At 43.5% G+C, this 14,517-nt stretch overlaps 1 protein-coding gene across 5 annotated transcripts in view; it reads left to right on the forward strand.

Annotated features, from left to right (window-relative positions):
- Nucleotides 1-14,517, forward strand: part of DNAJC4 (DnaJ heat shock protein family (Hsp40) member C4) — a 97,679-nt gene that overhangs the window by 8,730 nt on the left and 74,432 nt on the right. For 2 of the 5 annotated variants that reach the window (XM_089781169.1, XM_089781168.1), the window contains one exon: nt 810-933. The exons of the other annotated variants lie outside the window; for them this stretch is intronic. The gene's annotated coding sequence lies outside the window, so the exon portion shown is untranslated. The remainder of the gene's footprint in view (nt 1-809; nt 934-14,517) is intronic. 5 annotated transcript variants of the gene reach the window in all.

Consider the following 14,517-nt stretch of genomic DNA (forward strand, 5'->3'; position numbering starts at 1 on the left):
GAAAAAGGGTTTTGGCCCAGTGTAGATGGGCCAAAAGTCGGAAAAGCCTCTTCTGAAAAAAGAAGTGGAAAAAGCTATGCAAATTGCAGTTTGCAATTTGCATATCTTTCTCTGGAAGAACTGTGTAGTCTAGACACAGACTCACAGGGGTAGCCGGATTAGTCTGTAACTTTAAAAACAAGTAGTCCTGTGGCACCATAGAGACTAACAAAAATATATATAGTATCATGAGCTTTCATGGGCAAAACCCACTTTTTTGTTGAGCTCATCTGAAGAAGTAAGTGAGTTTTGCCCATGAAAGCTCATGATAATATAAATAAATAAATAAATAAATAAATTCTCTAAAATGCCACAGGACTAGTCATTGTTTTTAAGGATAAACTGGGCAGGAATAAATTTTAGATGGAAATGAGAAGAAAGTTTCTGCCCATCAGAGGAGGAAGTTCTGGAAACCTCCTTGTAGGAGAAGTGGGGAGAGGGGGAAACAATCCAACTAGTTTGAAGATGAAATTTGATGAATGTATGCCAGGGATTCTATGATGGTGTTGCCTGCAGTATTTGGGATTGGATTTAGTGAACTTAAAGGTCGCTTCCAGGAATAGGTCCTATTTGCAATTGACTGATGCTGTTTTTGTTGATCCAGACTGAAGGGCTAATAATCAGTTAAAAAAAAAAGATTTAGGTGCCTAATGATGCCAGTAGGCCCCCTGCTGGGATATTTAAATCTGCCTAGATAGTGAAGTTGTGAAGTAGATTAGACTCTTCTAATATGTGAGCTAATGTTTCTAATGCCACCTCTTTTATCCTAGTCCAGACAAGGCCTTGGTGTGAGAGATTCCAAGAGGGCAGAGTGATCTAGTGGACAGAGCACTGGGGACTGGGACTTGGGAGACGAGTGTTTTTTTCCTAGCTTAGCCTGCAGGGTCATCTTGGGTAAGTCCCCTTACTTCTCTATACCTCAGTTTCTTCACTTGTAAAATGCTGAGAAAAAGTACTTTACAAAAGGTCAGTACCTGAGCTCTACAAAGAACTAGGGATTACGAGTAGTATCAGCTATTCTGTATAAAGCAATACACCTTGGCTGTGTCTAGACTGGCAAGTTTTTATGCAAAATCATCTGCTTTTGCAGAAAAACTTGCCAGCTGTCTACACTGGCCGCTTGAATTTACACAAGAACACTGACGATCTCATGTAAGATCGTCAGTGTTCTTGCGGAAATACTGTTCTGCTCCCGTTCGGGCAAAAGCCCTCTTGCGCAAATCATTTGCGCAAGAGGGCCAGTGTAAACAGCACAGTATTGTTTTCCGCAAAAAAGCCCTGATCGCGAAAATGGCGATCGGGGCTTTTTTGCGGAAAAGTGTCCATGGCCAATCTAGATGTGCTTTACCGAAAATGCTTTTAACGGAAAACTTTTCCGTTAAAAGCATTTCCAGAAAATCATGCCAGTGTAGACGTAGCCCTTCTCAGATGATACTTTCTTGTTTCATCTTCTAAAATCTGCTGATTTCACTGGACCTGCACCAATTCACGACAGCTCATGAGCTGGCCTTTAGGGAGTGGGCTTCTGAGGGCATTTTAGTCAAGCAGCAGTCAGAGACCATTACTACAACTATGCCACAGTGGAAGGTTTTTTTAAACATTAATTTGAGGTGTGGCAAGGTCCTCACTCAGGCTCCTTGCCCTGGGACACCTTCTGGTCCACAGATAATCTGGAGACCCTTTCTGGTGCAGTCACCTATGCTTCTGAGGGCATTTAGGTGCCTAATGATGCCAGTAGGCCCCCTGCTGGGATATTTAAATCTGCCTACATAGTGAAGTTGTGAAGTAGATTAGACTCTTCTAATATGTGAGCTAATGTTTCTAATGCCACCTCTTTTATCCTAGTCCAGACAGGACTATGCCCAGCTTCCCGCCACCTTCTATTTATAAAGATTTTGGATTACAGCAAACTCAGCCAGCCTCTCCTTTTACCTGAGGGAACATACCCTGGCTCCTTCTTTGCTCTTCCCCTCCTGGCTCCTTTCTACTGCCTTATATAGCCCTCTGGCTAATGAGGCCCAAAGCTGCTTCTAATAGCCCTTCAGGCCTGGACTTGCTCAACTGTTTGCCTTTAGCCTTTTTAGCCAGCCCTGTGTCACAGAAGATATTTTAAAGGTTCCTCAGAAAAATGTCAATGATTAAAGGTGTTAATGTTTATGTGAATAATACAAGTAGAGAATGTTATTTCTTTTGACAGTGACTTTCACCATGGGGAAGCCATTAAAGCTCTGCTCTTTTTGTATTTGAAAGAAATTCCTCTTCAAAGGATTATTTTGCTAGTGAGGGCTGATAAAGAAATTATACTAGTTATGGCTTGCCAGAATCTCAGCTGAAAGGAAGGTTTTGGAAAGGAAACCTAAACCATAGACATACTGGGCATTTAATGTCAAAGCCTGTGAGCCATAAGTAGGAACCCAGCATTTTTCAGCTTGTTGTACCAATAGGGGAGTAGTGAATAGAGAAGTAGGGAACTGATTTGATCTCTGAAGACAGCTTTGGTGAGACCCATACTGGATCCAGTTCCAGTGTCTACATTTTAAAAGGGTGAAACTGGAGAGGGTTTAGAGAAGAGGCACAAAAAATATTTGAGGACTTGAAAAAATTGCCTGACAGAGAGAGGCTTAAATAACTCAATATGTTTTTCAAAAAGAAGATTGCAAGGGACTTGATTACAGTGTGTATTCATGGGGAGATAATCATAGAATCATAGAGCTGGAAGAGACCTTAGGAGGTCATCAAGTCCAGCCCCCTGCCCAAGACAGGACCAATCCCAGCTAAATCTATTTGCCAGAGCTTTGTCAAGCCGAGACTTAAAAACCTCTAAGGATGGAGATTCCACCACCATCCTAGGTAACCCATTCCAGTGCTTCACCACCCTTTTAGTGAAATAGTTTTTCCTAATATCCAACCTAGACCTCTCCTACTGTAACTTGAGAGCATTGCTCCTTATTCTGTCATCTGTCACCACTGTGAACAGCCTTTCTCCATCCTCTTTGGAAACTCCCTTCAGGAAGTTGAAGGTTGCTATCAAATCTCCCCTCACTCTTATCTTCTTCAGACTAAACAAACCCAAATCCCTCAGTCTCTCCTCATAGGTCATGCGCTCCAGCCCCCTTATCATTTTGGTCACCCTCTGCTAGACCCTCTCCAATGCATCCACATCCTTTCTATAGTGGGGGGCCCAGAATTGGACACAATACTCCAGATATGGCCTCACCAGAGCTGAATAAAGAGGAATAATCACTTCTCTGGATCTGCTGGCAATGCTTCTCCTAGTGCACCCTAATATGCCATTAGCCTTCTTGGCTACAAGGGCACACTGTTGACTCATATCCAGCTTCTCATCCACTGTAATCCCCAGGTCCTTTTCTGAAGAACTGCTACTTAGCCAGTCCGTCCCCAGCCTGCAACAATGCTTGGGATTCTTCCATGACAAGTGCAGGACTCTACACTTGTCCTTGTTGAACCTCATCAGATTTCTTTTGGCCCAATCCTCTAATCTGTCCAAGTCACTCTGGACCCTATCCCTGCCCTCTAGTGTATCTATCTCTCCCCCTAGCTTAGTGTCATCTTCAAACTTGCTCAGGGTGCAATCCATCCCCTCGTCCAGGACATTAATAAAGATGTTGAACAAAACCTGTCGTAGAACTGATCCTTGGGGCACTCCGCTAGAAACTGACTGCCAACCTGACATCGAGCCATTGATCACTACCCATTGAGCCCGACAGTCTAGCCAGCTTTCTATTCATCTTACAGTCCATTTATCCAATCCATATTCCCTTAACTTACTGGAAAGAATATTGTGGGAGACCGTATCAAAAGCTTTGCTAAAGTCAGAGTATATCACATCTACTGACTTTCCCATATCCACAGAGTCAGTTACCTCATCATAGAAGCTAATCAGATTGGTAAGGCATGACTTGCCCTTTGTGAATCCATGTTGACTATTCCTGATTGCTTTCCCCTCTTCCAAGTGCTTCAAAATGGATTCCTTGAGGATCCCCTCCATGATTTTTCCAGGGACTGAGGTAAGGCTGACTGGTTTCTAGTTCCCTGGATTGTCCTTCTTCCCTTTTTTAAAGATGGGCACTACATTTTCCTTTTTCCAGTCATTCGGGAGCTCTCCCAATCTCCACGAGTTTTCAAAGATAATGGCCAAAGGCTCCACAATGACATTTACCAACTCCCTCAGTACCCTCGGATGAATTAAATCCGGGCCCATGAATTTGTGTATGTTTAGCTTTTCTAAATGGTTTCTAACATGTTCTTTCCCAACCAAGGGCTGTCCACCTCCTTCCCATACTGTGTTGCCTAGTGCATTTGTCTGGGAGCTGATCTCATCCATGAAGACAAAAGCAAAAAAAGCATTGAATACTTCAGCTTTTCCCACATCATCTGTCACTAGGTTACCTCTCCCATCCAGTAAGGGTCCCACACCCTTTCTGATCACCCTGTTATTGCTAACATGCCTGTAGAAACCTTTCTTGTTATCCTTCACATCCCTTGCTAGCTGCAATTCCAATTGCACTTTCGCCTTCTTGATAACTCCCCTGCATAATCCTGGGTACTAAAGGGCCCTTTGGGAGAGAGAGACAGAACAAGAACTAATGGCTAGAAGTTAAAACTTGACACACCCACATTAGAAATAAAGCACTTTTTTAATGAAGAGGGTGGTTGGTTAACTATTGGAACAAAGTCTTAAGGGAAGTAGTGGATTCTCATCTGAATTCCGGATTGGATACCTTTCTGAAAGATACTTTAGTCAAACAAGTGACTGGGCTCAACACACAAGGGTAACAATAAAATTCTCTGGCCACTGCTATATAGGATTGCCAGTTGTCCGGTATTGAACTGGACAGTCCGGTATTTTAGCCTCCTGTCTGTTAAAAAAATTCAGAAAATACCAGACACCTAAAATGTCCGGTATTTTCTGACTTTTTCCTGGCCAGGCAGCGAAAATCCGAGATGCTTACTGGGTTCTGCAGGCAAGCTGTCCAGCCCGGTGTAGGGAGGCAAGATGGCAGGTAGCCACTGACAGCCTGTTAGGGCCCAAAAGCTTCAAAAGCATTTCTTAAAGAGGACACACTTTTTTTTTCTTTTGCTTAACAACTCTTGGGGTCCTTTACCGCCCCCCTCCCCAGTATTTTATCAGAAACCATCTGGCAACCCTGCTACTATAAAGGAGGTTACTGTAGGGCCTTGTCTTGCTGATATAACTATACTGGCAGACTCTCCTCAAGTAGAAGCAGTTTATACCATAAAATAAATCCTTTTTCAGTATAGTTTATATCAGTTCTTCAAGTGAAAACCGGAGCAATATTACATCAAAAATTGCATCTTCACCAGGGTTTTTGCTGGCACAAATTATGTCAGCAAAAACGTACACCCCAGACATGTGCAGCTAAACCAGCAAAACTTTGTAGACCAAGTCTAGATGACCTAAAGGGTCTTGTGGCTTTAAATTCTATGCATCTGTGTTGTAGCTATAATCTCTGCAGATCTTGTGCAGTTTGGTTGTACCACTGGTGGGTGTGTCTGCCACTCATCCTGCTGAGGGCTGCTTGAAAAGCAATGAGATTCAACTACTGGGAAACTGATGTCCATGGGCCACAATGTTCTCTGCAGCCTGGGTTCATTGGTTCATTATTACTGGTCTCTGGATCTTGCAGTAATGTGAGATAAGAATGGGTGAAATGAAGAGGGTTGGAAGGAAGGCCCCTTCTTTCATTAGCGGAATGTTTGACAGTTGCTATTGCACTGGAATGATGGCTTTTTGCTGAGTGCCAGTGCAACCAGTATGTGACCCCAGGTGTGAGTAAGGATGTTAAGAAATAGGTATTTTGCTAATTGTGTAATCAATAAGAGGAGGCTTGCTCTGGGACTGCTTGGTCCTGGCTCTGGCTCCTCTGGGACCCTTTTGAGAGCCCCACAGACAGGGTCTGTTGCTGGAGCAGCCTCGACCCACGGCGAGCCTCGACTTGCCACAGGCAGAGGCTTCTTCGCAGCAGCCTCCCCTACCGCCCCTACTCTATTAGAGGCAGCGGGGTAGTGGCAGGTTGCACCATGGAGGCGGTGCTGTGGAGAACTGGCTTTTAAGCCGGCTTCTTCCCCTCCCCCCCCACTTGCTACCTCTCACACAGAGGCAGTAAGGGCAGAGGGAAGTGAGTAGTTGAGTACTCTCCTTGATTACCTGATAAACTTATGCTTATCGGGTAGTTGAGTAGTCAACTACTCACATTCCTAGGATGTAGCAGAGAGATCTCTATGCTGGCAAAGAGCCTGACTGATGTGGGCATGTTTGGACTGATGTATCTCAGTGAATGCAAATCCCAATTGCACTCTGCTATTGCAAAATTGAATTTACACTGGTCCCACTTACTGAGCAATCAACCCTGACAGTCCACTGATGCAGTGGACATCTTGAGGCATTGGCTAACTCAGGATAAAATTCCCATGACAGAGAGAGTGTGCACAGAGAAAGCTCTTATGCAAGTAGCTGCAGGCATGCTCCAACAGAGCAAGTTATCTCTCAGGCATGTCCCTGAGTTATGTCAGTATTTCCATCCAAGGGCTCTTCCATTGCATGCCCTTGTGGTTGGCAATAAGGTCACTCAGAATGGATCCCTGCTGGATGCAGGCCAGCTGTGTGAATGCTCTGCTCATCCTTTATGAAACAGGACATGGAAGGTTGGTTTAGGTCCAGGATGGAATCTTACTATGCATTGGCCAGCATATGATAATTAATACCAGAGAAAATCCTAACGACAGTTTGATAAAGCTAGTTAAAAATTTTCCAGCGAACTGTTCAGTCTTGGAAAATGCTGAAATCCCAGATTTGGTGGGGATGTATCTGCTTTGTCAGTATTTTTGTTTTGAAATTAATTATTTCATTATTTATGTTTCAAATTGTCATTTCACTTTGATAAGGTTGAAATGTTTTGTTTTTGTGATAATGTATTTTATTATGTATCAGCACAGGGCTCAACATAATGCGGTTCTGGTCTGTGACTAAAGCTCCTGGTTATGTCTAAAACATAATATTAAAGCAACTTTACTGAAATGTCATTCTGATGTTAATAAAAGGAAGTATATACGAATTTTTGTTTCACAATACATTTTTATGTTGATCCAATATGGAATGAAAATAATTTTGGAAATGCTGGAATTTCCCATAAAATGGAAAGTCCAAGTTTTGAACCAGTCTGAAGACAATATATCGTATTAACCTAAAGAAAGGTCTACAAGAGCCAATGGCTAGAATTTAAACTAGACAAATTCAGACTAGAAAATGAAATACAATTTTTTCCACTGAGATAGTCAACTGTTGATTGATTGTGAATAAATTCACCCATCACTGGCAATTTTAAAATCACAATTGGATGGGTTTTTTTTAACAGATCTGCCCTAGTTCGATCAAGAATTAATTTAGTTCTATAGTTTGCTATACAGGAAGTTAAACTAGATGATCACAGTCAATGTTCCAAAATAATATAAAATAATGTTTAGATTTCATTTCAAATTCTCAAAGCAGTTTATAAATGTTAAATCTCCATCCAGGGGCAAATTTTTTCCATCCATAGGTGGAATAAATTTTGTGTGCACTGAGGCATGTGTGAATGTGCATTACCAGTAGAAACTGAGAACCTAGTTGTGGGTGTTCTGCTAATAAGTTAGGCAGCATCTTACTCTCTCTTGAGCAGCTGCACAAGCACCCAGCTTATAGGGAACATTGGTCACAGTGGTTCCTTCTAGCTTTATAATCTGTGAACATGAGTCAAGGTAAGAACTATGAGGGAGCTCAGAGTTTTCCTTACCCTTCTGACTTACATGAAAATTACAGACTGCCTTTTCTTCATTAGTTAACACAAGATAACATCCTACCATGGTGTAAAAACACACTTTTTTTCTTAGTGTTGATGTATCTTTGAAATGCAAGTTTTTTAGCTATTTAACAAGCCTTTAATCATTTTAACATAAGTCATCAAGCAACAATATAACACGAATGAAAATGTACCAGAATAATATAACATAATGTTTAGATTTCAATGCAAATTCTCAAAGCAGTTTACAAATGTTAAATACACCTAAAAATCCTATCAGATGAACATCCATCCGTAAAACAGTGATAAAGATACACTGAGCTCAGATCAAGGTAGTGTTTTGCCTAAATTAGATACAGTTTACTTCTGTGGAGATTCTGCACCACTGTGCAATGCAGAATTTTGCAGAAATTAATGTAGTGTGTGCAGAATTTCCTTCTCCACCCTAAAATGGGCTGTGATGCTGCTGGCTACCACCAGGAGCTGCTGTACCCAGCAGAGCCCAGCTTGCACATAGAAGGAGGGGGGAGCTAGAGAGATCTTGGCAGCTGCAGTGTCCCTAACGCCCTGAGAGAAGGAGACAGTGGCATGCAGGACATTTCCAAACCTGCTTCTGTGTATATGGGGACAAGCATTAGGCTGTTTCTCAGAACTCTAGGGTGTGTGTGTCTGGCCTGGGGCGGGGGGACATGGCTGGTCTCTGGGAGTTTGGTGTTTGGTGTATTGGCTGGGGGGGTGGGGGCACGCTGTAGCTGGTCTCAGGAAGGTGGGAAGAGAGAAGGCGGAGAAACAGCACCTTGGCTGTCATACTAGTGTCATACTTGCTGGCAGGTATTTTGAAATAATTACCAAAATAGTTTAAACTGGGTGATTATGAAGTGTGATTTTGACAAATAACATGCACTAAATTTTAAAATATTGTGCACAGAATTTCCCCACGAGTAACAGGTAGTCAAGGAGAGCCAGTAGTCCTGATGCCCAGTTAACCTTTAGAGCACATTTTCCCTCCTCCCCCAAGCGGGGAATAGAACCCAAGAGTCCTAAATCCTAGACTCCCTGGGTAACAGGGTAACTCAATAGACCCCCCACTTCCCTCCCAGATTAGGGAAGAGAGCCCAGGTGTTCTTTTCCAGTCTTGTGTGCTAACCATTGGAACCACTTTGTTCCCAGAATTGGGAACAAAATCCAGGAGTCATGGTTCATAGCCCCCCTATTTCACCACTAGACCACCTACATTTTCATCATATGGTAGATGCAAAATTATGGTCTGTTGATATTATATGCTACACAACTCTGTGCCCTGGTCTCCAGTCTCTGGAGCTATTTCAGTGCTGCTTGATTTTATCAGCTTTCTATTAATGTTGCTTTTTAGTGTGAATTTTTGGTGCCTCAGCCCCTTTTGCTCTAAATTCCTGCTTTTTGCTCAGCTGTGGCCATTCTCTCAGGGATGCTACTAGCAAGGTCCAGGCAAGGATTGGTTTGATAGAGTGCTCAGTAAACTACAAGATTACTGAGAAAACAAATGAACTTGTGTTTTCTGTTGCTTTGGCTGCTTGTTAAAAAATGTCTTGAACAGTGAATTCATAGCTGGATTGAGTCTTGTGAGGGAGTTTTGGCTGAAAGGGACCATGGTTTCAAAATCAGATCTGTACTCAAATACTAGCACTGTAATATTATCTTTTATTGCGACTACAGTAGTGTATAAAGTACCCAGTTGAGATCACAGCATCACTGGGTTAAAGTTGCATAAGGGATTGGCTGTATGCAAAAGCTGTAGCACTTTCACGATCCCTGTGCAGCTAACGCAAGACCCCCAGAGTGGCTAGAATTATGTTTGTGCTGATTTCTTTAAAGAAAGGGAAATAAGCTATTCTGGCAAAAGGCATTTTTATCCTAGTATGACTGTGCCCATCCTAGAGGTTGGACCAGTATTACTATATCAGAAAGGAAATAACTGCCTTAACCAACAATGATATTGGTACAAGATCAGGAGTCCCTAACTTTGGCCTGGACCCTATTGTGCTTAGTACTGTGTAGGGATGTAAATTCACTTTTGAAAAATTAACTGGTTAAATTATATGTTTAATCTGTTAACCCTGGAGGGCTGGGATCCCACAGTGGGGGCTGCTTCAACCTGTTCGGCCCATCTGCGTTGCAGGCAGGAGGCTGCTCAGGCCAGGCAGGGCTTCCCTCAGTTCGCCATAAGTGAGGGGCTGCTCTGGCTGTGCCGAGCAGTTAATTGGTTACTGGGTAAGGTTGCTGGTAAAGGTAATGCTTACTGGGTAACCAATTAATCCATCAACCTCATGAAGAAACTTGCACAAGTACAGAAGAAGAATTCTGCATGCACTCCTCCTGAAGGTCTAAATGACAGACTGGACCTATACATAGAATGCTTCTACTGACGTGCACAGGCAGAGATTGTGGAAAACAGCATCGGTTGGCCCATAACCTGAGCCGTGTGGAACGCAATGCCATCCACAGCCTCAGAAACAACTCTGACATCATGATCAAAGAGTCTGACAAAGGAGGTGCTGTTGTCAACATGAATAGGTCAGAATATCAAAAGGGGGCTGCCAGACAACTCTCCAATACCACATTCTACAGGCCACTTTCCTCAGATCCCACTGCAGAATACACTAAGAAACTGCACCATCTGCTCAAGACACTCCCTACACAAGCACAGAAACAAATCTACACAGACACGCCCCTAGAGCCCCAGCCAGGGTTATTTTATCTACTACCCAAGATCCATAAACCTGGAAATCCTGGACGCCCCATCCTCTTGGGCATTGGCATTTTTACTGCAGGACTTTCTGGATATGTGGACTCTACTCAGACCCTACGCCACCAGCACTCCCAGCTATTGCCGAGACACCACTGACTTCCTGAGAAAACTACAATGCATTGGTGATCTTCCAGAAAACATCATCCTAGCTACTATTGATGTAGAGGCTCTTTACACCAACATCCCACACGTAGATAGAATACAAGCTTTCAGGAACAGTATCCCTGACAATGCCATGGCACAAATGGTGGCCGAGCTCTGTGACTTTATCCTCACACAAAACTATTTCAGATTTGGGGACAATTTATACCTCCAAACCAGTGATACCGCTATGGGCACCTGCATGGCCCCACAATATGCCAACATTTTTATGGCCAACCTGGAACAATGCTTCCTCAACTCTCGTCCACTAGTGCCCCTCCTCTACTTACAATACATTGATGACATCTTCATCATCTGAATCCACGGGAAGGAGGCTCTGGAACAATTTCACCATAATTTCAACAATTTCCACCCCACCATCAACCTCAGGCTGGACCAGTCTACACAAGAGATCCACTTCCTGGACACTACAGTGCAAATAAGTGATGGTCACCTAAACACACCCTATATCGAAAACCTACGGACCGCTCTGCCTACCTACATGCCTCCAGCTTCCATCACGGACACACCACACAATCCTTCATTTACAGCCACACACTAAGGTACAACCACATTTGCTCTAACCCTTCAGACAGAGACAAACACCTACAAGATATACACCAAGCATTCTTGAAACTACAATACACACCTGAGGAAGTGAGGAAACAGATCAACACAGCCAGATGTATGCCCAGAAGCCTCCAGCTACAAGACAGACCCAACAAAGAAAATAATAGAACACCACTGGCCATCACCTACAGTCCCCAGCTAAAACCTCTCTAACGCATCATCAGCGATCTACAACCCATCCTGGACAATGATCCCCCACTCTCACAGACCTTGGGAGGTAGGCCAGTCCTCGCCCACAGACAACCCGCCCACCTGAAGCAAATTCTCACCAGCAACTATACCCCACACCACAGTAACTCCCACTCTGGAACCAATCCCTGCAATAAACCTCGGTGCCAACTCTGCCCACGTAGCTACACTAACCACATCTGCCACACCATTACGGGCTCATTCACCTGCACATCTACCAATGTAATATATGCAGTCATGTGCCAGCAATGCCCCTCTGCCATATACTTTGGCCAAACTGGACAGTCCCTACGTAAAAGAATAAACAGTCACAAATCAGATATCAGAAGTGGCAATACATAAAAACCTGTAGAAGAATACTTCAGTCTCCCTGGACAAACAGTAGCAGATTTAAAAGTAGCCATTCTGCAACAAAAAATCTTCAAGAACAGACTTCAAAGAGAAACTGCAGAGTTACAATTCATCTGCAAATTTGATACTATCATTTTAGGATTAAACAAAGACTGTGAATGGCTAGCCAACTACAAAAGCTGTTTCTCCTCTTTTGGTGTTCACACCTACATATCAGCTGCTAGAAGTGGGCCTCATCCTCCCTGACTGAATTGACCTCGTTATCTCTAGCCTTATTCTTGATTGGAACTCTTTTCTTATGCCTGTATATTTATACCTGCCTCTGGAATTTCCACTACATGCATCTGATGAAGTGGGTCTTTGCCCATGAAAGCTTATGGTTCACTAAATCTGTTAATCTATACGGTGCCACAGGACTTCTAGTTAATCCTTTAAATCCTTAGGGTATGTCTACACTACCACCCTAGTTCGAACTAGGGTGGTAATGTAGGCAACCGGAGTTGCAAATGAAGCCCGTGATTTGAATTTCCCGGGCTTCATTTGCATACAGCCGAGCGCCGCCATTTTTAAATGTCCGCTAGTGCGGACTCTGTGTCGCGCGGCTACACGCGGCACGGACTAGGTAGTTCGGACTAGGCTTCCTATTCCAGACTACCTAGTCCGTGCCGTGTGTAGCCGCGCGGTACGGAGTCCGCACTAGCGGACATTTAAAAATGGCGGCGCCCGGCTGTATGCAAATGAAGCCCGGGAAATTCAAATCCCGGGCATCATTTGCAACTCCGGTTGCCTACATTACCACCCTAGTTCGAACTAAGGTGGTAGTGTAGACATACCCCGAGAGTGGTACATAGAATCATATATAACTATAACATATAACGATGAAGCGCTTTTCTAAATGAGAACTTGCTTTGATTATACTTATGATGTTAAACCATAGTAAATATCCATATTGGGCCTTTTCTTTTTGGTTTAGAAGAGATGTATTTTGGGTTAGGTACGTAGTTTTCAAAAATTCCTGTCAAAACTGATATAGGACCCAAAGTCACTGACAACTTGTTTACTGGGGAAAGTGACCATTGTAGCTCTACAGAGCACTAAACAGAACTCCCCATGAGAACAGTTTATTCTGGAATAAAATCCTTCTTATTCTAGAATAGAGTATCCACATGGGGGAGTTATATTGGCATAACTACTATAGTGAAATAATTAATCCTCTGTAATTGTTCTGGGAAATTCTGCCATGTAGCTATGCCCTTAGTACCTTGATAGGGAGAAAATCCTAGGTACAAAAGGGCTTTTTAACTTAGCAGAGAAGGGTAGAACAAGTCCAAGTGTCTGGAAGTTAAATTACATTTAGAAATAAGACACCAATGTTTCACAGTGTCAGTGATTAACCATTAGAACAAATTTCCAAGGAAAGTGGTGGAGTCTCCATTTTTTGATGTCTGTGGATTAGGGCTGTAATAGTGTAGTCAGTTAACCAATAAGCAAAAGCTTATAGGTTAGTGCTATAGACTGCATGCCTCCCCCCACCCTTGCGAGTACATTTTTTAGCAGGTTGGCTAGCAGCCCAGTTTGCAGTGGGTCCAGAACTTACTGCTGCTGCGTCTCTGCATTTAAAGTGTATTAGGAGCCAGGCAAGCAGCCTGGCTCAGTTCCAGCTCATGCTGGGTCCAGGAGCTCAGACCCACCTTAGACAGGGGCTGCTGCCACCCTGTTCTGCTGCCTCTTTATCAGAGGCATCAGCACTGAGCAACTGGCAGCTGGTCCACAAGGGGAGCTGGTTTTTAAACTGGCTCCCCTCGTGGGCCGGCTCCCACCTGACACCCTGCACTGTTGCCTCTGATACAGCGACTGCTGGCCCCACCCCCACCCCCAAGGACTATAGAATAGTCGACTAACCGATAAGAATTCATGAGGTTACTTGACTATTCAGTTAACCCATATTTAACATCCCTACTGCAAATAAATACTGAGATTAAAGCAAGAACCTGGGAGTCATTTCTCTTCCTGGCTTTGATAGAAAGCAGTGTCACGAGGTTATGGAGAGGGTTGTGGGAGCCAGGACTCAGGGGTTCCTCTTCTTGGCTCTAGGCGTGGAATGTTGTCTAGAGAAGGGGCTCTGGGTGTCACAACTCCTTCATTCTCTTTCAGTCTCCAGTGGTAAGAACAGTTCTTTCCCCAACTCTCTCCTTGACTTGCAGTTTGACCTTGTTTTAGACACTTATTGTTGTCCAACTCTCTGATTCATGTCCAACAAGGGTGAAAAATGGCTGATACACCTCTATTCTTGGGGAGCAGCGTTGCCCAGTGGATAAAGTACTGAATTGAGTCTTGGGACACTTTGGTTCTGTTCCTGCTCTGCTACTGGCCTGCTGGATATCCATGGACAAGTCACATCCCTGATTTGTGCCTTGGTTTCCTCACCCCTGATGGGGCTAATGATACTACTCTCCTTTATAAAGGACTTCGAGATTTGCTGATGAAAAACATTAGATGAGTGCTACAGATTATTGTCATCCACCAAAGCCATGAATGAATGTTGGGGTGGTGCTTTAA

This window comes from Pelodiscus sinensis, chromosome 11 (assembly GCF_052426305.1).
Source record: "Pelodiscus sinensis isolate ZL-2025 chromosome 11, ASM5242630v1, whole genome shotgun sequence".
Classification (NCBI taxonomy): domain Eukaryota; kingdom Metazoa; phylum Chordata; order Testudines; family Trionychidae; genus Pelodiscus; species Pelodiscus sinensis.